This window comes from Bacillus rossius, chromosome 1, assembly GCF_032445375.1.
Source record: "Bacillus rossius redtenbacheri isolate Brsri chromosome 1, Brsri_v3, whole genome shotgun sequence".
Taxonomy (NCBI): Eukaryota; Metazoa; Arthropoda; class Insecta; order Phasmatodea; family Bacillidae; genus Bacillus; species Bacillus rossius.
The window spans coordinates 9,676,859-9,700,016 of NC_086330.1; positions in this window are offsets into that span (position 1 = coordinate 9,676,859).

Consider the following 23,158-nt stretch of genomic DNA (forward strand, 5'->3'; position numbering starts at 1 on the left):
AAAATTAAAAAAAGTATGCATTTTTTCGTCAAGGTTTTCTTATGACGTTATCACGTAAAATTATTGTCCGTAGACCGACAACCCCCTTTTTAAATTGCTAAATAGGTATTTAAGTTATTAAAAAAAATATATTTCTCAGGGTAGTTTGTAATTTCAATAATAGTAAGTGAGGGAAAAGTCAGGGAAATTTTATTGCAGGTCTGTGTGTACACCCTGCAGGGCGAAAGGGTAAGAGGTGGACTTGCTCTCGCTCCAGAACCACCCACGAGCAAGTTGCGAGGCAGTTCACGTATGGCTTGCAGTCAAGCACAACTGTGCTGCAGCGGCTGCTATGTCAGCGTGGTGGCACACCTGGAGCGGCAGCTCTCTGTCGCTGATCTTGCCTCCCTCGGGTCGTAGCTACCAGCTACTGCTTCTCTAGCAGGCCTGTGCCAAGCTTCCACCAAGTGAATCAATTTGAGCTCTTTTGACGTGACAACGTCTAATAAATCATTGAACGCCGGCTGCACGCACGAAAAAGTGTCCCGTTACGCACATTGTCCCGTTTCGCTGTGTCCCATTACGCTCATTTTATATTGCTCTTTGCTAACCTGAACCTACTAGCATTGCGACAAAATCCGTGGTGTGATTCTGTTTTCATGCATTTCAATGTAACATTTTCATTGCTCTTTGCTAACCCGTTCCTCCTAGCATTGCTGCAGAGTCCGTGGCGCAAATATATTATTTTTGACTGCGTCTTGGTGTTGGGTAAGCCATTTACCTTCACATCATCCTTGAAACACTCCCATTCGTTTCCTACTTTTCCTATCATCGTCCTATCATTAACAGAATAACACAGATTGGAAGAAGTTAAATAGCAAACATGTATAAAAGTTATAGTTAAAATAATCTTTGTTAAAGTAATAAACATATTTTAATTAATGAGTGCAAATAAAAGTAAATTCATCAATTAAATTGTAGATTTTATTTCACTCCTTCTTTGTATCCATACAAAATAGTGATAATTCAATAAAAATGATTCAATTTTATTCATAAAGTATGCAATAATTTCATCAATGATTTGTTATGACGTTGTCATGTTAAACTGTCGTCCGTAAACCGACTTTACAGACAACCAATTTTTTTAATATTCAGTTTGATTTTGTCAGTAAGTTTGCTATTTGTTTTATTTGACACTTTGATTGTGATGCAAAGCTTTGCGCCAGATGTGAAGCTTCATATTTGCTCGTAAAAATATTTAAATTTTTTTTGTTTTGTGTTGTATATGTTTTTCTTTAATAAAGTTTGTTTCTAAAAAAAATCGAAAGGTGGCATTCTGTTTGCTTTTGTGACAGTCAATATTAATATTATGCCTAGTTATTTTATAATATCCTATGAAAAGAACTGAAATGATGTTATAAATGGGGCCCAATTGGTTACTCACTTAATCAAATTGAACATTACAAAATTTAAATAATTTTTTTTTTTACTTCTATCCAGTATTTTATAAAAAAAAGTGTAAAGTATCTTTGCAGAGAATATGTTTTATGTGTTATGGTTCTTTAACCTTTGTTAGTGTTTTGTCTGTTTTGTTAATATCACTGCTAGTGTGTGGTACTCTTGCGCTCGTTTTTGGCCATCTGTAGATGTTTTCCTCCTATGGTACCGACGGAGGTGGGAGTCCATACACTGGTAGTGATAACTGTGTTCCTGTTATTACATGTAGTGCCCACCACCTAAGTCTACGACTGTTGATGGGCATGTGACAAATTACAAATAAATAAAAATAAATAAAATAAAATAAAAATATTCGCAACTTGATTCAACTTCGTGAATAATTTTATATACGCTTCGTATAAAAAAAATAGTACTCTCGCAGGCCTGCTCTCTAGCACTTCTTATGTCAGCATCTCTGATGTAATTCATTCAAGTTTACTTCCATAGTTACTGGAACCGTGCTGAAGTTACTTTCAGCTACCAACTGTGTATTCTTCCATTTGGCAGCTGTCACATTTTAAAACTATGTTACTTAGAACACAAAATGATATGTTTGTGCTGCCCTGTAGTTGCGAGGGTATTATATATTATTACTTTTACGTTTCCAGAAGTATGACAGTCATTTTGGAACAATATTACACTATATTTTATTATTTCAGCAATTAACTGAAAATATTATTGAGTGTTATTTCGTATTCACATCAAGAATTTTCTGTTATACGTGCTTAATGATGATGACACAATATATCTGAAAAAGTGCTACTATGTTTTTGTCAGTAAAAAAAAATCTACCCTTCTGTTAAAAAATACAGTTACATATTTCAAAAACAGCTGTTTAAAATTGGTTTTGAAATAAAGTTAGTGTTTAAATTTCTGTGATATTTTTTTTTAAAATTCTATTTACACAATTTTCCCTATCGCACAATTGCACAATTACACAGTTGCACAATTGCACAATTGCACAATTTTCCCCAGTGTTATTGAGGAAAATGGTAGAAATTAAATAAGTGAATGATGGAGACAAACAGGATTGCTCGTGAAAATTCTCGGAAGTTTGTAGTGAAGCAAGGAAAATGTTGAAAGAAACAAATGGTTGCATTGAAAATACTTACATGTATTGAAAATACTGTGCACATATATGTTTGGGTGTCAAAAAAAGTAATTAGATTTTAAAGAAACCAATCTGTGATTTAAGATTCATGTTATACTTTCTCCCTCTCTCTTCTTCCTTCCTCTGGAGCGGCCTTCGGGAGCTCGCTCTAGGGCTCCGGCTGACTCCCTTTCCTCGCACTTTGCCTGACCCCTCCCCTCCTCTTCCCCATGCCCAGCAAGAGGGCTGGCAAGAGGCACCTCAAGAGAGACAAGAGAGACAAGGAGCAGCTGTTGGCCTATCGACGAGGATACTTCTCGGTCCTGCGGACTCAGTGGCGCCCAGCCTGGAATACAGCCCCCTCCTTAAAGTAATTGAGGTTTTTTGGTTTTATCGGTAGAGCTCTACTAATGACTACTTTAATTGTTTTACACATATGTTTTTTTTTCCCTAAGTAGCCTTTATTTTTTAGACTTTATTTTGAATATGTGAATAAAATATGATTGTATTTTTTCTCTTAAAATTCCATGTAGATACTGTGAAAATGCATGTTGTGGCTCTAAAAAGTTGGAGATTCTATTTACTTAATAAGTCTGCCGACCCCTGACCTAGGGTATTTTATGGTGGTCTGGGAAGATGCCCCTGTAAGTCCATTATTGTGCTTACTGAGTATGCTCTCATGTTCTTCGGGAACTGCATACTTCGTATTGCCTGGTTCGACTGTGCAAATGCCAGCGTACAGACAGTCTCTGCTGTTTGTCAAATGACCACTCTGGGGGGTGCCCATCTACCTACTGTACAATATGTTCACTGTTTATACTATTTGTCATTTATTATTTCTTTAAGGGTGCTTTGAGAATACCTTTATATATGCAAGCCAACAGTAAAACTGATAAAAAAAAATAGTACTTTTTGATTTTGTGTCAGGTGATGGGATGCTATAGCTTTTTAATGTATGAATGAATGCATGGCCAATAAAATGCATATCACTAGTTGGAACGAAGCAAGTTTGGTGAAATATACTTTAAACATGGCATATAGAGTTTTATTGTTAAGTTATCACTCGCAGCAGTCACAATCTCTGTGGCCTGGTTAATGAGTGAGTTACCTACGTCCAGTTATTTCCATCCCACTCAAGTTGTTAGAGCTGGGTTTATTTGCTAAAAATAATTTTAACTGAATATACTTTAAAATTAAGTTAATTAAAGAAAAATAAAACTTATATTTTTATAAGTCAACTAAAAAAGTTGAAAATATTTTTTTTTTTTATGGCTGGCTCTACAAACTACACGAGGAACACTGTAACACGAGGATACAACATGCCTCTTTGCTAGAAGTCATTATCGTGCACAAAGCAGAGCAGTTGCAAGATGGCACCAACCCTACGACCAGAATTCGTTAAAGCCCAGGAAATCAATTTATTCTCCGGGCTGCTTTTCCAATTCCAGTTTATCCATGAAAATGTGTGAAACTGTCAGTAAAATTTATTTAACAACAGAGATCACGTTGCACACAAAAGAGAGAGTAGTACTTATAGAAATATATATACACACAAAGTTCTGCATCTGTAAAGTTTACGACCACTTCAAACATGGGCGCAACAAGTCCAAGAGCAATAGGCGGTAAAGCTGGCCGACGCTTGCGAAATGCTGGAGGAATTTATAAACTGTTATCGGAAAATGTCATTTTAATTTTTTTTGACGTGATAACGTCTTATAAATCAAAGAACGCCGGCTGCACGCACGAAAAATTGGTCACGTTCCGCCAGAGCCAAGCTTGCAAGAACCGGCCAACCATCGTGTGAGAAAATTCTTCTATAATATCAAACAGGTTTAATGCGGGGATTTTTTAACTAATTGTTTGTGATTATATTTAAACAAAATTATATAGGTAAATTAAACATTTTGCAAAAAAAAAAAAAAAAATGGTTGTCTGTAAAGTCGGTTTACGGACGATAGTTTAACGTGGCGTCATAACATAACATTAATGAAATGATTGCATACTTTTATGAATAAAATTGAATCATTTTTATTGAATTATCACTATTTTGTATGGATACAAAGAAGGAGTGAAATGAAATCTACAATTTAATTGATAAATTTATTTTTATTTGCACTCATTAATTCAAAATATGTATGTTTATTACTTTAAAAAGAGATTAGTTTAACTATAACTTTTATACATGTTTGCTATTTAACTTCTTCCAATCTGTGTTATTCTGTTAAGGATAGCACGATGATAGGAAAAGTAGGAAACGAATGGGAGTGTTTCAAGTTTAATGTGCCTCGAAAAAGTCAAATCGATGGTTGTTCCAATCGAGTGGAAGAGAGACAGATGCGGCGCAAGCTTACAATGAGGGTAACGGGACACAGCGTAACGGGACAGTTTGCGTAACGGGACACTCATCGATATATTAGACGTTGTCACGTCAAAAACTGTAAATAATATTTGAAAATTAAAAAAGAAAAGAATGCAATTTTTCATCAATGTTTTCTTATGATGTTATCACGTAAAATTATCGTCCGTAAACCGACCTTACGGACAACCCCCCTACGTTGCGCGGTGCAGGAGCATGTTTGGGATGCGCCGGAGAGAAAAGACCCGGGGGAAGTTTGGAAGCTCGCCGACCAGTAGGAGCAGGAGAGCTGGGCTGAAGTCACGTCAGTTTACAAATAGCCGGGGCGATTGTCTCCTGGCGCGGCCGTGCGCAGCGGGGGGGAATCTCTCCTGACCGGGGTCGAGCCGGCGGCCGGAATGCCAAGTCCGCGGGGGCGGGACCCGGGGGAGTTGCTATGGACACCGTCATCAGCGGCCGGTCCGCCCCCCTTCCCGGCCCTGAGACACGCACGAGCGGAGATACCTCGAGTCCGGCTCGGGGAGACTGAAGCACCGGCCGCGAAGAGCGAGAACAAATCCCGAAACAAACAACAACGGCGCTGGAAGTCGTCAATAGAGACCGGAAAAAATTCGCGCTTTCGATGACCTGTAGGATAGACAACACAACCCCCTACACACTCGGTCAAATTGCCACATGCTCATTGGCTACTGTACCGTGACACCTGTCGACTGGAATGCTTGCGATTCGATATTTTTTTTTTTTTGGTTGAAGGTTTTCCATTGGCTCAAAGTCTTTCAGATAAACTGTGAGCCAAACAGAGAAGCAATATAAAGGTACAGTTGGTTGGATTCTAGCACATCGTGAAATGAATGCGCGAATTTTTCCGGTCTCTAGTCGATAGAAACCGGAAAAAATTCGCAGATTAATTCGTGATAGTCCGAAATCCAAACACGTGTACAATTCTGCTCTTTTTGCTATTGGCTCGCAGTTTAACTTGAGCTCTTTGGGCCAATGAGATTATCGACCAAAGAATCGAATCACAAGCTACCTATTGGAGACGCCTCACAATTTAGTACCCAATGAACACGCGTGTTTACTTGAGAAATGCAGAGGATAATGGAGGCTATCCTAGAGGTAATTGAATCCGCGAATTTTTCCGGTCTCTATATATATGGGTTCCCCATTGGCCAAGTAGAATTTTAGCTCACCACAAAATGAATCCGCGGATTTTACAGTCTCTATGAAACAAAAAATTAGATATATGATAGGTAACAAAAATGTGTCGATGAATCATCAACTCTACTGATGCTCTTAACAAAGCGGTGTAAATGAAACTAATAAAAAAAAAGGGTTTTCATAGTCAAATTTTCATTACAATTCTAAGCCTGGAGCGCAACCGCAAAGGTAACAGAAAATATTTCGTGTCGGAAATACAGTCCATTCCGTAATTCCCCCGCGCATTTCCTCGTGCGAGTCACCAGGTGTCAGCGGGGAATAGGTGAGAGAGAGAGAGAGAGAGAGAGAGAGAGTGTGTGTGTAGGAGGAGGAGGAGGAGGGGTAGAGGAAAAGGGGGTGGACTTTTTTTTATATTATATATATATTTATATTTCCAGTGTGACACAATTTGCAAAATGCCTGACGCACACCGGGCGAAGTGTGGAAATCTAATTTCGGCCCTTATTTGATCACGTCGGGACCTTTTGATGGTTCGACGCGCGTTCGGCGTGTCAACTCTCTCCGGTGCTGATGTGCTTTTACCTCCCCTCCCCCCCACCTTCACCCCTCCCCCCGTCAACACGACCACCTTCCCTCCCCCTCTCGGGACTGTACCATCCTTCCTGACACCTCGACACCTCGACACCTCGACACCTCGACACCTCGACACAGCGGGCGAGGCGTCGCTCGCCCGCCAAGCAAATATAATTTTTGGCACTTTGAAATCTTAATTCGATCAGCAGCCGGGCAGGGCAGGTACAATCGCGCTCTGAAGCAAACGCTACCCGCCCGGCCTTGCATGTGTAGGCTGGACGGACAGCTGCCAGCTGCATCCGGGCGAGAGGCAGGCTCTGTAGCTGCAGCTGCAGCTGTATCGAGGGCCCGTCTCTCTCCTGGGACGAGCGACCACGGACGTGATTAGCTTCGCCGGGCAGCGCAGTGAAACCTTAGCAGCGGCTCGCGTTCTGAGACCAGCCGAGAGCTGAAACATCGTAGCACCGTCTGTGTTTCCCGATGGCGGCTTCAGGATGACTTTTTGGGAGGGGCTATCGCACAAAGAAAGGTCGTAGTTGCAAAAAAATTAAAGTGGTCAGATATTGGCCTTGTAATATTATTTACAAATTACAGGTTTCAAATACAGAACCTTAGTAGCTCCATGCAACTTTTGATGAAATAAAAGTTTAACATATGAAATTATATATTTAAGTAAACATAAATATACACTAATCAATGAAATTGGTCTCGGGAGGGGCTATCGCCCCCACCGCCCCCCTTCTGGAGCCGCGCTTGGTGTTTCCTTCAGGTGAGTGTCACGAAACATGGACGATGCTGCAGTTTCGTAGCTCTCAGCTAGCCTCGAGACATCTTCTCCGCGAGAAGTACATTTAAATTACAATTAAAGTACAATTAAATTCCTTTTATTTCATTACAAATGGGTTCTTTTGGTGCTTTTTCGTGTAATTTAACTTCATTTTATTTATTCGATTACATTCTGGGCACAGATCATTTCATTTGTATTGTATCAAGTCATTTTGTTTGTTGTATTAGTAGAGACCGGAAAAATTCGCGGATTCCTTTCGAAACAGCCTGGAATCCAAAATCGTTTAGCTTAATGCTGCGTCAGTGATTGGACCACAATTTACCTGAAGGACTCTGAGCCAATGGCAAACACTCAACAAAAGAAGTATCGAATCATAAGAATCGCAGTAAACAGGTGTCCCGAGTCGGTAGCCAATGACCAGGTGATAGTGGCCCGAGTACATAGAGAATCGAGGAGTCTATCCTAGTGGTCAGTGAAACTGCGAATTTTTCCAGTCACTACTTATAAAATAGTAACCATAATTATGTATTATCAGGTTGAATAACATTGTAATAAGAGTGTAGGTAAGAAATAACCATGTAATTATAAAGTAGCGCGTGACTGTAATATATTTTGGGGGGGGGGGGGAACAGTCTCCGATCTTGGATCCAGGGCCCGTGATCGAACGTGGGGGGCATGGCTCGGGAACATGTCGCGCCTGGGGCGTAACTGCTCGTGCCTCGTGGCCGGCGAGGGATTGGCGGGTAGTCGGGGGACCCCCCCCCCCTCCCTCGGGGCCCCACAGCCGGGCGAAGCCCTGCAAGGAGCGCTGCTTGCGGTACAGTTGCCGGCAGTTGCCAGGAATCCACCGCTGATCCGCCGCAGGCTTTGCCGGGTGTGCGGGCAGACACAGAGCCCAAGTTAAATTAACAGACTTCAAGTTCGGCGTAAAACGGTCTGCTTCTCCTTTGTAGGAACACGAATTATCTGGAATCGTCTGGTTGGCTGAGTGAGGCAGGGGGTGACGATGGTGTCTATGCTGGGATGGGTAGCCTTAGCCTCTGGACATAGCCTGATCTCTAACACCTCTCCTGTTACGTGTATACGTAGAGACAGAAAAATTTCGCTGGTTCAATGACCTCCAGGATAGACTCCACAATCCTCTACACACTCGGGCAAAAGCCAACTGCTCATTGGCTGTTGACTTGTGAGTCGTCTCGATTGGGCAGCCTGTGATTTGACACTTCCACGAGTGATGGGTCTCTAATTGGGCCTCATTATTCCAGATTAACAGTGAACCAATGGCAGAAGCAGCGCTAAGGTATTATTATTTGAGTTGTAGCATGACACGAAATGAATCCGCGAATTTTTCAGGTCTCTACTGATACGGCGTATCCGTATCCACGCCCGCGGGGGCCCCAGGCCGGCAGGGCCTAACGGCTAACAGGGCTGGGTTACCAAATAAAAGGGAAGAAATCCCTCAGACAGTCATGTTGCTGCAAAACCTACCATTCAAAATATTTATTTCAAAAACTTTCAATGAATGCTATAAATCAAAATCTCCAGAGCGTCAGCCAGGTGTTATTTACCTTACCATGCGGGATGGCTTGTCTCAAGACTCAAAACCAATATAATGCGCGGAACACTTAGCTCGGGTTTATATGCTATGCAAACAAAATGAAAGCTGCAAAAAGTTAAATAACGGAAGTTTTTTAAAATAATCTTTTATAAACTATACGCAGGATTAAAAAAAAAAAAAAAACAACCAAGAATCGATCAACGTTAACTATTGACGAGCGTTTCGGATTGCCTTATTTATCTGAAACGAAGTGTTAAGATGCAGATGTAATGAGTGAAGAAGGCTACGGTTTTCTTTTAATCACACGCATCACGTTTTCACTTAACAAACTATCGAACAGTGAAAGAAAATGACGCTTACAAAACAAATTAAAAATAATTTCATACTTTTTATGAAAAACAGTAACTATGAAAAATTGAAAAGAAGCCTAGTGAAAAAGATTTTCTACAGTTTTATAGTTTTAAGTACTTAGGGCTAGGATGTCGTGGAACTTGCGTAATTTACGAACTACCGTGGTTTTCTTGTGTTTGTTGAGTGTTTCATCCTTTGACTCTTTCGTTCTTTGCAACGTTATGAACCTAGCGTTGTGCTTGAGAGGAGTATTTCGACGTGAAAACGTTATTTTTTTTTATAATTATTCTTTAGACGTGTTTTTAAAAAAAATGATGAGAATGAATTTTTACGATGCGTGCACAGCATGCAATGAAATTTTCATAGGATGAAAAAAAAGGGTACATACATACAAATAAAAATTATACATATATATTTGCTTTTAAATATTTTACTTTAGTGATTGGTAATGAATATTGGTCCATATGATATAAAACATTTATTTATTGCGAATAGTATTGATATAAATTGTGTTTAGAATTTTTTTAAGTGTACCTATTTATATAAGTGAGGTTATGTTTCCGTGTGTATAATTTATGTGCATTATATAATATCACTTAAGTCCTTTTATTTCTTATTTATATTAATTATTTGTATGCAAAATTGAGTTAGTTTTTATCTCGCCAAGTAAATATAACTTCTAACACGCGTACATAAGTAGGCCTATTTCTTAGAAAAATTGGCGCGTAATTTTACATTTTAATTGAAGTTTCATTCCAGCATAAATTTTTTAAAACATGGGAAAAGAAATATAACATTCAATAATTTGACTTTATTTTGTTTTGCTGTGCTCATTAATATGCTCAATTAATACTGGCAAACTATTCAGGGAACTGTTTACAAATAACTATTAACTATCGGAGGCGATGGGACAACACAAAGCATGAATTCCCGGGGTGGAATCGGAACCCAGTATTACCGCAGACACTTTTTTTTTGTGGTTGTACGGTCGTATACGTGTAAACGTGCGTATATATGTAAGTTCGCGTGAATATATCGAGAAACCGGAAAAATTCGCGGATTAATTTCGCGATGGTCTGAAATCCAAACACAAGGTACAATTCTGCTGGTTTTGCTATTGGCTCGCAGTTTAACTTGAGCTCTCTGGGCCGATGAGAGATTATCGACCATATATAATCATCGAATCACAAGCTACCTATTGGAGACGCCTCACAAGTTAGCACCCAATGAAAACACTTGTTTGCTTGAGAAGTGCAGAGGATAACGGAGGTAATTGAATCCGCGAATTTTTCCGGTCTCTATATCTGTTCCGTCCGCGGTGCTAGAGGAGATGTTCCCGGTCGCTGGCTGCAGCTGCAGCTGCAGATGGACACGCGCGCAGTAGCAGGTGTAGCGGGGCGACGAGGCGACAGGCTGTCCTCCGAGGCGACTGGGCCGGCCGCTGCATGCCAATGACCTCGTCGTCCAGGGACCTGCCACTCTGCGCCTCCCTAGAGCTTCCACGCCGCAGCTTTCGTACAAACCCACACATCCAAAAATTGTAAATTGTTCGTTCGTTCGAAAATCTTGACTCTCCGAAAAAAATTCTTCACCGCGATTTCGTAGAGACAGGAAAAATTCGCGAATACATTTCGCGATAGGCTAAAATACAAATAGTTACACCTCATTGCTGCCTCTGCTATTGGCTCACAACTCACCTGGATGACTCTGAGCCGATGAGAAACACCCAACCAGAGCTGTATCGAATCACAGGCTGCTACGTTGGGACGTCTCACAAGACAGCAGCCAATGAGCGGGTGACATTTGACCGAGTGTACGTAGAACTATGGAGTTCATCCTACAGGTCATTGAACCCGCGAATTTTTCCGGTCCCTACCTATGAGTAGAGACTGGAAAAATTCGCGATTTCTATGACCTCTAGGATAGACTGCACAATCCCCTACACATTTGGGCAAATGCCACCTGCTCATTGGCTATTGACTCGTGACACCTGTCGACTGGGACGCTTGCGATTCGATACTTTTTTGGTTGAAGTTTTTTTCATTGGCTCAAAAGTCCTTCAGATGAACTGTAAGCCAGTCACAGAAGCAATATAAAGATACAGTTGTTTGGATTATAGCATATCATGAAATGAATCCGCGAATTTTTCCGGTCTCTACCTATGAGACTACAACAATAGTCATACCCGCATCAGAGGTTTCTTTCCTTGAGATTGGCGGCCGTCTGCCCAGAGAAGTCGTTGCCTTATTTTTGACCCGGGCCATTTCAGGACGCTTTTGCTTCCGCGCTGAACTAGGTACTGTGAATGGTTTAGTAACAATCGACATGTACCTGAAAGAAACTCAACCAATCACGAAACACAGACGATGCTACAACGTTTTTAACTTTCATCTCGTCTCGGGATCTTTTCGCTAAATAGGCCTATAGGTATGCGTGCCCCCAAACGAATTGCTTTGAAATTTTCACACAACGTTGCATGCGAATACGCGCGTGTTTTTGACGCGATAACGTCTTATAAATCGATGAACGCCGGCTGCACGCACGAAAAATTGTCACGTTCCGCCTGAGCCGAGCGTGCAATGAGCCGGACAACCACCGTGCGCGAAAATCTTCTATAATATCATACAGGGATAAGGCGGGCTCTTTGACTAATTGTTCGTGATTATATTTAAACAAATTATTTAAATTAAATTAGCAAAAAAACTGTAAATAATATTTGAAAATTAAAATAAGTAGGTATGCAATTTTTCATCAATGTTTTCTTATGACGTTATCACGTAAAATTATCGCCCGTAAATCGACTTTACAGACAACCCCCCTTTTTCTATATACCTATGTGTGTTCGTCTTCTGTTTTGTAAAGATGAAGATAGGAAGTTATATACACGGAGAGATAGAGAGAGTGAGATGTACATATATAGAGAACTAGAGTTAGAGGTATGTAGAGATACTATCTGTTGTCCCCGCGACTCCGTGTTCACGGATGTTGATAAGAATTACCGCCCAAGAGTGTAGCCAGGGAATGCAGCAGCCAAGATGGCTAGGGACCGGAAAAATTCGTGGTTTCAATAGCCTTCAGGATAGACTGCACATTCCCCTGTACACTCGGGCAAACAACGCCAGTTCATTGGCTGCCGACTTGTGAGTCGTCTCAGCTGGTTTGTCTGTGATTCGATCCTTCTTTGGTTGAGGGTTTATAACTGGTTGAGATTCGTACAGATGGACAGTAAGCCAATAGGAAAATAATCTAAAAGGTATATGTGTTAGACTTCTAGCCTATCGCCAAATGTATCCGCGAATTTTTCCGGTCTCTAAAGATGGCGGTGCGGCGGGGAAGACGCACGGCCGAGCTGGGTTGCAGGGCAGACCTCGGCCACTCCACTCCCCCGGGGGCCGCCGCCCCAAGTTCCCGCTCCCCGTCCACGGACAGCAACTACGTTACAAGTAGCCGGCTCGTTGCCTGATTGGCCGGCTGGGGGGCGGCGGGCAATTAGATTGCGCGCCGCGGACACCTCGGGCGGCGGTAATCCAATCAGCGCCGGCGAGACACCCGACACCAGCGCCCGCCCGGGGGATGCGGGAACTACGACGCCTGCTGCCTCGGCCGCCTCGAGGCAAGCCTTCTGTTCACAGACGAGAGAGCCTCACGCCCGATCGTGCATCTTCGGGTTTTCTTTTTTGTTCATTGCAACTCATGATAACTAATGGTCAATTAGGTTAGGTTAGCTACATTATAAATACTTTAAAACATTGTGGGACGGTTGATTTGGTTAGGATAGCTACATTAAAGATACTTTGAAATAATGTAAACGGTTTCCTAGCCCTGGATAGCTACATATTAAAAAGTTATTTGCTAAGCAACCATAAAATGATTTTACAGAATTTTTAATGTAGCTATACTTACCTAATGTAACCAACAATCCACAATGTTTTAAAGTATTTATAATGTAGCTAAACTATCTTAATCGAAAGCAAAATTTAATGCCACACCGGTTTATACAATGAGATAAAACGGGGAGGGAAAAAGCGAGCACGAACTTCGGGGAACTTCGGGCGTGTCTCTCTCGTCTGTGAAATGAAGGCTTCCCCTGCCTCGAGCCGTCTTCTCTGTTGTTTCGGACGTCACACTGCGCAGACACTGCGTGTTGCGTTCTGCCGCGAATACTTGTTCTCTGGAACCTACCTTCTTGTAAACGTAACGTATTTATTCGTCATCACACCTATTAAGCTGGATTCACGATTTAAAAAAAAAACTGGTTTTCTGTAAAGTCGGTTTACGGACGATAGTTTAACGTGACATAGTCATACGATGCTAACCGCACGGCCACGAGGCCATATTGAAAATAATTGTTTCAGATTATATATATATTTATAAAAATTTTGTTTTGTGCTGTGGGAGTTTTGAAAACGAATGTAGTCTGCCATATTTATTTCTTATAGTGGTAGGCGGGAAATTAAAAATTTATTGTCGGCTGCAAATCGGTGGACGATCGTTAAATTACATAATATTAATAATTCAAACGACGAAAATATGATTGAAAAGTCAAATCGATTGTTGTTACAATCGAGTGGAAGAGAGATCCCACGCATGCGTACAATGAGCATAACAGGACACATCCGTAGTGGGACATCGGTAGTGGGACAAGGTGCGTTACGGGACACTTTTTCGTGCGTGCAACCGGCGTTCATCGATTTATTAGACGTCACGTCAAAAAAAAAAAACGAAAAGGCAGTCATAAGGACTGTCGACAGAAGTGAAAACTTAAAACTTTGTTTTTAAATGTGATATATTACATATAATTTCTACGTCAAATGTACGTAAGAAACTCACAAGATTTTACCCATCCAAAAAAGAGTCCAACATGCACACGATTCAGTCGAGTATATATACAATGTATTAGTGTATATTCGCGTATACATGTACCCATGGGCGCAAATCTGTAGGATTTCCAGGGGGGGCCCGTGAATTCTGCGGTTTAAGAATTTTACGCTAGAGGTCAACCGAAACAAGTCTTCTCTGGATGATAAGCTCGTATGTTATACACTTTATTTTTACGTAAGTGATATTAACAATAAAGCAGAGCAAAATTTGTTTTAGTAATTATTAATTAATTACTATAAGCAGTGATCTCTCAAACATGTTTGAATAATTTGGTAACCTAAATACATAAAATATCCACGAAAAAAATATATAAAAATAATATACGTGAATATAATGCAAATATATAACACCCCACCGATACATTACCATTTTCCAAAAGTGTTTATTCTAATTTCAATTTAAAAATAAATGATTAAATTAAAATAAAACAAATATTTAAGGGGGCTCCCATACAATAAACGTGAAAACAGAAAAAAATTCACAAATGATGTATTTCTGTTGCCGCTATAACAAGAAATACTAAAACAGAATAAAATAAATATTTAAGTGGGGCTCCCATACAACAGACATGATTTTTTTTTTTTGCCGTTTTTATAGATAATGGTACGGAACCCTTCGTGCGCGAGTTAGACTCGCACTTTGTCGGTTTTTTTTATGCCACATCACATAATTACTGCGATTCAAATGCTGTTCGTGAAATTCTTTGTTCAAAGTTTTTGTTGCGCCCTAAAAACCCAAAGCGCCAAAGCTAATAAACGGATCAACATCAAATGAACGATCGAATCATATTAAAACCCTTAAAGAATATTTTATTTAGTAAAGGCATCAACCAGGTAAAAAAGAAAAAAAACTTAATGATACAAATGAACAATCTCGGAGATAGAACTATGAAATTTATCCTTCAGCTAATTAAACTACATACATTTCTCGGCTTATATTTAGTATAATCAGTGTTTTGGCAGTGAATTATTAAGTTAAAATATGCCGCTTGATTAGTTATTAAATAGACGCGTTTGCTTCCTTATTAACTTAAATACGGATGTGTAACGTTTAAATACTTATTTCTCACTCTTACTTCTGTTTACTCGTGCAGTGTTGCAGTTATCAAATAACAAATGTTATAAAGTGATTATCGGCCATGAATTGTGAAAATTATCGATTGATAATAAAAGGGGAGTGATTTTAAATTCCATATTGACGAGGAAAAAAATTATTCCCTGTATATTCACATGTAACGTACAGAGCAGCTAGCCTTACAGAATGAAGATGAGCTAAAAAATTTCAGAAAATGGTATATAAGTTTCAGTTCGTAAATAAACTAAATTCTGCTATAATTACTGTTAAAGTATTAAGTTGTTTATTTACTGGAAAAAATATTACATAATCACTTAAATAAAATATATTACCTAAATAATAGTCACTACTTATAAAACAATCAAGCTTACCAGGTGAGAAACAGATTCTGTTTTCCGTGTCTTCCGCGTCACGAACTTATCCATGTTGATGTTTGCCAAGAAAGCAGAAGACTGGCGCACACGAGAGCAAAACCACTTTAAAAACAGACTACCTGAAACCTATAATACTGTCGTTTCAGAGGACAAGGTAGTGTGGGTAACAATGGGGAGGAAATGCTAACGGAACCCTACCCTAGCTTCGTCCTTTGGAATGAACGGTTTCTAGGAATTAAGGGTTTCAAAGTTCTCACTGGAAAACTCCATACCATGGCTTTCGCAGAAGGGGTAGGGGAAAATAACTACGGAACTCGAAGGTATGAATGTAAAGCATGTCAAAGTGTCTGTCGTCGTTGTAAATAATAATCTGATATATATATGATGTGTACACCATTAACTTTAAAATCACGAAGTGGGCCCCCCCAAGGGGGGGCCCATAAATTCCAGGGGGGGCCCGGGCCCCCCTGGCCCCCCCGGGATCTACGCCCATGCATGTACCTACACAGGCCGCTGCGATTCGCCAGTCTGGCGCAACACGTCACTAGCATGTCTGTGACGCGAACCCAAATGTTTTGCCCCTACCAAAAATCGTCCAACGTTGCTAAAGAAGTTTGAACTTAAAAAAAAAAAACCATAAACGAGTGCATAGCATGCCAAGCTCACGACCTGTTCGAAATCGGTTCACAAATGGAAATCTTACTGTTGATTTCAGCCGATGAAATTTCGCGATGTAGCCGAGGTTTGCTATATTAATTACCAAATGATTATCCCACCACATCTGTCTAGTAATGTGTGAACACGGATCTACATTTATGCTAGTGACTTTTTAAAAGCAATAGCAATTATTATTTTTAAAGTAGGGATTACATACGCCTGGGCGTTGTAATACCTCGAAAATTCCATGCCATGATATGACTGATAAATATAAACAGTCCTCTAGTCCCGCAGAAACGGCTTCCTACTCTACTCTCATTGATTGTTGCGCTACGCGTCCGTGACAGAAATGAAATACATTCATTTCCCTGCCATGCCTACGACCGTCCTATACGCTGTTGTGAATCAGTAGGTTGGAAAACATGGCGGTCAACTCTTGTGCGCACGGCCTGCTGTCTCTGTTAGTTCTTCAACTTTCGCCAACAGCACGCGCACAGCACAGGCGCACGGGAAAACTTAACGCACACAAACAGATAGCAGCTGCCTGCATTGGAGAATGGCACATGCACAGAAAAACAGCACACACGCTTGGCTCACGGCAAGTTGTCGAACTTTTGACTTTTCTCTGAGCTGTGCTCCGTCGCGGACGAACAGCGTTTACTGCGTCAGCGGCACAGAATAACTGCCGGTTAATATTTCGTACTCTCTCTCTCTCTCTCTCTCTCTCTCTCTCTCTCTCTATACATATATATATATATATATATATATATATATATATATATATATATATATAACGCAAGCAGGCAAGGAATAATGCCCAAACAAAAAGTGAATAAACCGAAGCAACCACTAACCGACCGCCTCGGCTCCCGACGCAGAGATATGTCGGCCTTGTCTTCTAAGAAAGAAGGAAGCGCAGGGAAAGGCATGACGTCACACGACGTCTCCAGCTGCAGCCGTCCTCATTGGCCCAGCCCAGCGATGACGCGGCGGGCAGAGGATCAGCGGACGTGGACAACCAGAGCAATCACAACATCGCACCCGATCTAGACAGTTCTGTTTGATTTTACTCATTCCTTCAAAACATCCAAAGCATCCTACTTTGGAACTTGAATCGAATTCACGCAAAACAAAATTGGTTGCCTGTAAAGTCGGTTTACGGACCATAGTTTAACGTGACAACGTCATAACAAAACATTGATGAAATGATTGCATACTTTTATGAATCAAATTGAATAATTTTTATTGAATTATCACTATTTTGTATGGATACAAAGAAGGAGTGAAATGAAATATACAATTTAATTGATAAATTTACTTTTATTTGCACTCATTAATTCAAATATGTTTATTACTTTAACGAAGAGATTATTTTAACTATAACTTTTATACATGTTTGCTATTTAACTTCTTCCAATCTGTGTTATTCTGTTAAGGATAGAACGATGATAGGAAAAGTAGGAAACAAATGGGAGTGTTTCAAGTTTAATGGGCCTCGAAAAAGTCAAATCGATGGTTGTTCCAATCGAGTGGAAGAGAGATAGGTGCGGCGCAAGCGTACAATTAGCGTAACGGGACAATGTTCGTAACGGGACAATGAGTCATCATTTTCGTGCGTGCAGCTGGCGTTCATCGATTTATTAGACGTTGTCACGTCAAAAAAAAATAGCCACCACAATTTTTTTTTGTTTTCATGATGACCATGATTCATCAAAATAAGCACGGTATAAATATTTGTTTTATACTGTTTTTACAGTTTTGAATAGTGTTGGCTTACGGATTGCGTGTTTAATAAACGACTGCGTGTTTGCTGCGTGTTGCGTCCTGTGCGTGTTTTTACGAAGCCAGCCTGAACGAGGCGTATAAGACTTGCCTCTGCAGCGTCGCGTGACAACCGTCGTCTGTCCCACTCTCGCAACTCCCTCTCTCTCTCTCTCTCTCTCTCTCTCTCTCTAGCCGTGTCCTCTCAAACAAGGCTCGCGACTCTGAAGAGCCTCTTACACAATGTCACTTAATTAAAAAGCTTTTATAGTTGACACCGAGCGCCAGGCAGCCCGAGGGGCGATGGAGCCAAGTTTTACAACACGGCACAGACAGCAGTTAAATTGCGTTAAGATCTCCCCGCGCCGGCTGCCGGCAAGAGTGGGCCAAGTCCGCGGCACATTGCCGAACCACTGGCGCTCGTACTTGCTGCGCTGTGAGGAATTACAGTCAATTTTAGCCTACGGAATCTTCTACGAAGAAAATCACCCCAAGTAAACAAAGATCTCGGGTGGCGCGTCTTTTGTGGTTTAAACACCCTCCAATGTTCTTACCCTACTGAATGCGACGTAAACTTGGCCCTTTGCAAAAAATAAGTTTTCCAACGTCAACAAAATAAAGGAATGAAATCGGTTAAATTGGGGGTTTACAAGGTAAAATAGACTTCTCCTATTGTTAAAGTCGGTTAAAATGTAGCCAATGTTACCCGTACCACAATAACGAATCGATTGACACCTTATTCATCAAAATCGGATGAATAGTTTAGGCTCTACGGAGGAACATACGTAAATAAATACATACATACATAGAATGTTAAAATTATAACCCTTCCTATTGGCTTCGCCGTAGTTGGGTAAAAATTTTAAGGCATAGGTACGCTTTTGCTGGTTTTCAATGTAGCCATGTCATAGAGATACCCCGAGCACGAAAAAAAAAATGAATACACAAACACACACAGACCAACACTAAATCAGTCGATGGCTAAAGTTAAATGCACAGACAGCAAAGAGATTCCGCGGGAGGATTACATCAGAAAAATATCACAGCACAAACAAACACAGATGGAGGAGACAGGACGACTAGTTGCAACAAGAAAAGTAAATACAGACGTACCGAACAATGTCAACAAAGAGACAATCTCTATGACAAAAACAGCTGCGATGTGTCCGGATCTGACATCTGCTGCCGTCGTCAGGCACAAATACACTCATGTCTAATTCGTTCCACGGGATTTTCTGTGCTGTCTACGAATTTAACTTCTGATATCGGCTGATATCGGCTTGTATTCTGTGTTTTTGCGTATTAATATCTTTGTCTCTCTTCGAGGTGTCCATATGCCATACAGTGTGAACCAGTTATAGCTAAGGGCATGCAGATTTCGCGAAAAGATTTGGAGATTAGATGAAAGTTAAAACACTGTAGCATCGTCTGTGTTTCGTGATTGGGTGAGTTTCTCCCAGGTACATATAGATTGTAACAACACCAATCACAGTAATTCAGTGCGGAAGTAAACGCGACCTTAGTGGCTCGGTCAAACAAGGCAACAACTTCTCTCGCAGACGGCCGCCAATCACAAGGCAGAAACAGCTGGTGCGTGTATAACTTGTTGCAGTCTAATAGGCATTCAGCTTTTTTCGCGAAAAACGCCTGCCCCTAGTTATAGCGTATGGTTTTAATGCAGTTTTTAGACATACGCCATTGCAGTTTTGCACTGTTCGCCATGGAAAAATTTCGAAAGTAAAAAAAAATATACGAAGATAAATAATTCACAGAAAACAAGACTAACTCAGTCTTCATATTATTTAGTTTTTATTTTTGGAAAATTTCCCAAGACAAACAGTGCAAATATTCTCCATTGCTAGAGACCTGCAAACTTCGCGGATTATTTCTGTGTTAGGCTAGAATTCATTCACATATACCTCTTAGATAATTTTGCTATTGGCTTACTGTTCATCTGGACGAATCTCAACCAGTTATAAACCTTCAACCAAAAAAGGATCGAATCAGACAAACCAGCTGAGACGACTTACAAGTCGGCAGCCAATGAACTTGCGTTATTTGACCGAGTGTACAGGGGTAATTGCAGTATATTCTGAAGGCCATCGAAACCGCGAATTTTGCAGGTCTCTACCCATTGCATAAATCATTTTAAAGAACGTAGCGATAGCGTTTGTAAAAAATAAAAATAAAATGTTTAAATAAATCTACCCCATTGCAAGGGTAATTGGAAGAACATGCTTTAACTAGACTCTGGGATATAACAGTGTTGGCCTGCTTCAAACCTACCTTCTTGCACTAAAGCCACGCGTTGTCGCGCCTAAGAGGACACCGGGAAGTTGCGACGCAGCGGTTTCGCCAGTCGACTGTTTTACAACACTGTTTCTTTACTCTAGTTACCTTTACTTCTTTAGGCGCGTTATGGGAAGAAAAAACAACGTTGAGAGTGAATTTTAGCGATGCGCACGGACCATGCAATGAAATTTTCATAACATGGAAATAAAAAGGCTACATAGGTACAAATAAAAATAATTGGTTGTCTGTAAAGTCGGTTTTCGGACGATAGTTTAACGTGACGTCATGAATAAACATTGATGAAATAATTGCATACTTTTATGAATAAAATTGAATAATTTTTTATTATTGAATTATCACTATTTTGTATGTATACAAAGAAGGAGTGAAATGAAATCTACAATTTAATTGATAAATTTACTTTTATTTGCACTCATTAATTCAAATATGTTTATTACTTCAACGAAGAGATTATTTTTATAACTTTTATTCATGTTTGCTATTTAACTTCTTCCAATCTGTGTTATTCTGTTAAGGATAGGACGATGATAGGAAATGTAGGAAACGAATGGGGGTGTTTCAAGTTTAATGTGCCTTGAAAAAGTCAAATCGATGGTTGTTCCAATCGAGTGGAAGAGAGATAGATGCAGCGCAAGCGTACAATGAGCGTAACGGGACACAGCGTAACGGGACAATGTGCGTAATTGGACACTTTTTCGTGCGTGCAGCCGGCGTTCATCGATTTATTAGACGTCAGGTCAAAATTATATTGGTATATGTCCTTTTAAGTCTTATTCATTTGTGATTGATAGAGACCTGCAAAATTCGCGGATTCATTGACCTCTAGGATAGACTCCACAGTCCTTTAAATACTCGCGGAAATGACACCTGTTAACTGTTTACTGATACGTGAGACGTCTCAACCTGTCCGTAATTCGGTACTTTCTTGGTTTAGTGTTTCCCATTGGCTCACAGTTCCCCGGATAAAATGTGGGCCAATCGCAGAAGCGGTACGAAAGTATAGTTGTTTTGATGCTAGCCTATCGCGAAATGAATCCGCGAATTTTGCATGTCTCTAGGTCATTAACCTTCCAGGCATGCATCGATATGGCGGATGCCTTGGAAAGCTTTGGCCTTGGAATGTTACCAATCTGCCATATGAACGGTAAAAAAAAAAAAAAAAAAACCAGTACGTGGGGGTCATTACCAAGAATAACATATCCATTCTGTTTTTCACAGCCGTGCCTGAAGCCAGATTAAATCTTTGTCAATATTGTCATTGAAAGCTATGCCTTGAACGGTCAGTGGAAAGTGGGGCCACACTAATCCTATTCTTTATAGGCGTTTATTTTAACTTTCATCCTCTAGATATAAACCCCTAGAAGGAATTTTCTTTTCCAATTTTTTTTCGATTCTATAAGTTATAACATTATTAGCCACTACTTTCTCTTTAATTCTTTTATTTTGGTTTAGGGCATAATTAGGTATATATTATATATAATTATTTATATTCATTTAATGATTATATAGGTTAAATGCGATTATTATATATATATATATATATTTCAGCAACATGTATTTGCTCAATAGAATTTCCGCTAGTGAAATCCGTTTGAAAGCCGGTCCACACAGCGGGGCCAGTCTGGCGACCAGGGCGCCAGAGGGTCTTCAGCACGAGTCGCCGGGAAACTCGTCTCTGAAGCTCGGGCTCGGGGAATTTCCCCTCGCGACTCGCGACCCGACCGCCATCTAGCGCGCCAGGCACGTAACATTCTTTATTTCCTTTCTTTCCCACCCCTCAAGCCTAGGAGCCGCTCAGCTCAATCCCTGTGCCTGACCGCGTGGCGTCGGATCATCCGGCGCTGGCTCCCATCCGACATATCCCCCCCCCCTCCGCAAATTGTCGACTGCTTAGCTTTGATCCCCCGGGAGCGAGACCACCCCTCCCTCCCTCCCTCCCAGAGCCTCCCTCGCGCTACAGCCCTCGTCGATTCACCGCTAATCCTCTGGAAAATCAGTTTTTCTAAGCCCATTGATACGGCAGCCCCTCCGCAGGCAACAGCGCTCCCTCCGCACATTCGGCGCATGCGCGCGCGAGTCGAACAGAAATATTTGCCGTGATCACCTATGCCCCCTCTACACCCCTCGGCGCAGATCAGTTCCACCTGTCAGTCTATAAAACCCAAGACCAAGAGACACAACCGTTGCGTCCTACTTTCTCAAGTGTATTGAAAAGAGGTGACAAGACAACAGTACAGAATAAGGAAGAATGGAGTACTGTGAGACCTAAGAAGCAGGTCATTGTGGCATATCCAGAGGATGTCAACCAGAGCAGTGAGGAGACTAAAAGCAAAATTATGCAGAATGTGGACCCTGTTAAGGATCAACTTCAGGTCCGAGGTGTACGAAAAATTGGTAAAGGCGGGATTCTAATTGAATCCGATGACAGTGGAACAATTGAGAAGCTCAAAAATGCAGAACGACTCAAGGCTCTCGGGCTAAGGTTTGAGACACCTAAAGGGAGAGGACCCAAGGTTATCCTATATGATGTTCCCAGGGAACTCGACGAGCCTGAATTATTAGAAACTGTCTATGAGCAGAATTTTAAAGGTACTGAATTGACGCAAGAGCAGTTCCTTTCTGAGTGCACAGTTCGGTTACGCAGGGGGCCGAAAGAGAATAAGGATAAGGTCCACCTGGTAGTGGAGTGTTCCCCAAAGACCAGGAACATGCTGATAGTTAAGGGCCATATCTACATAGGGTTTTCCTC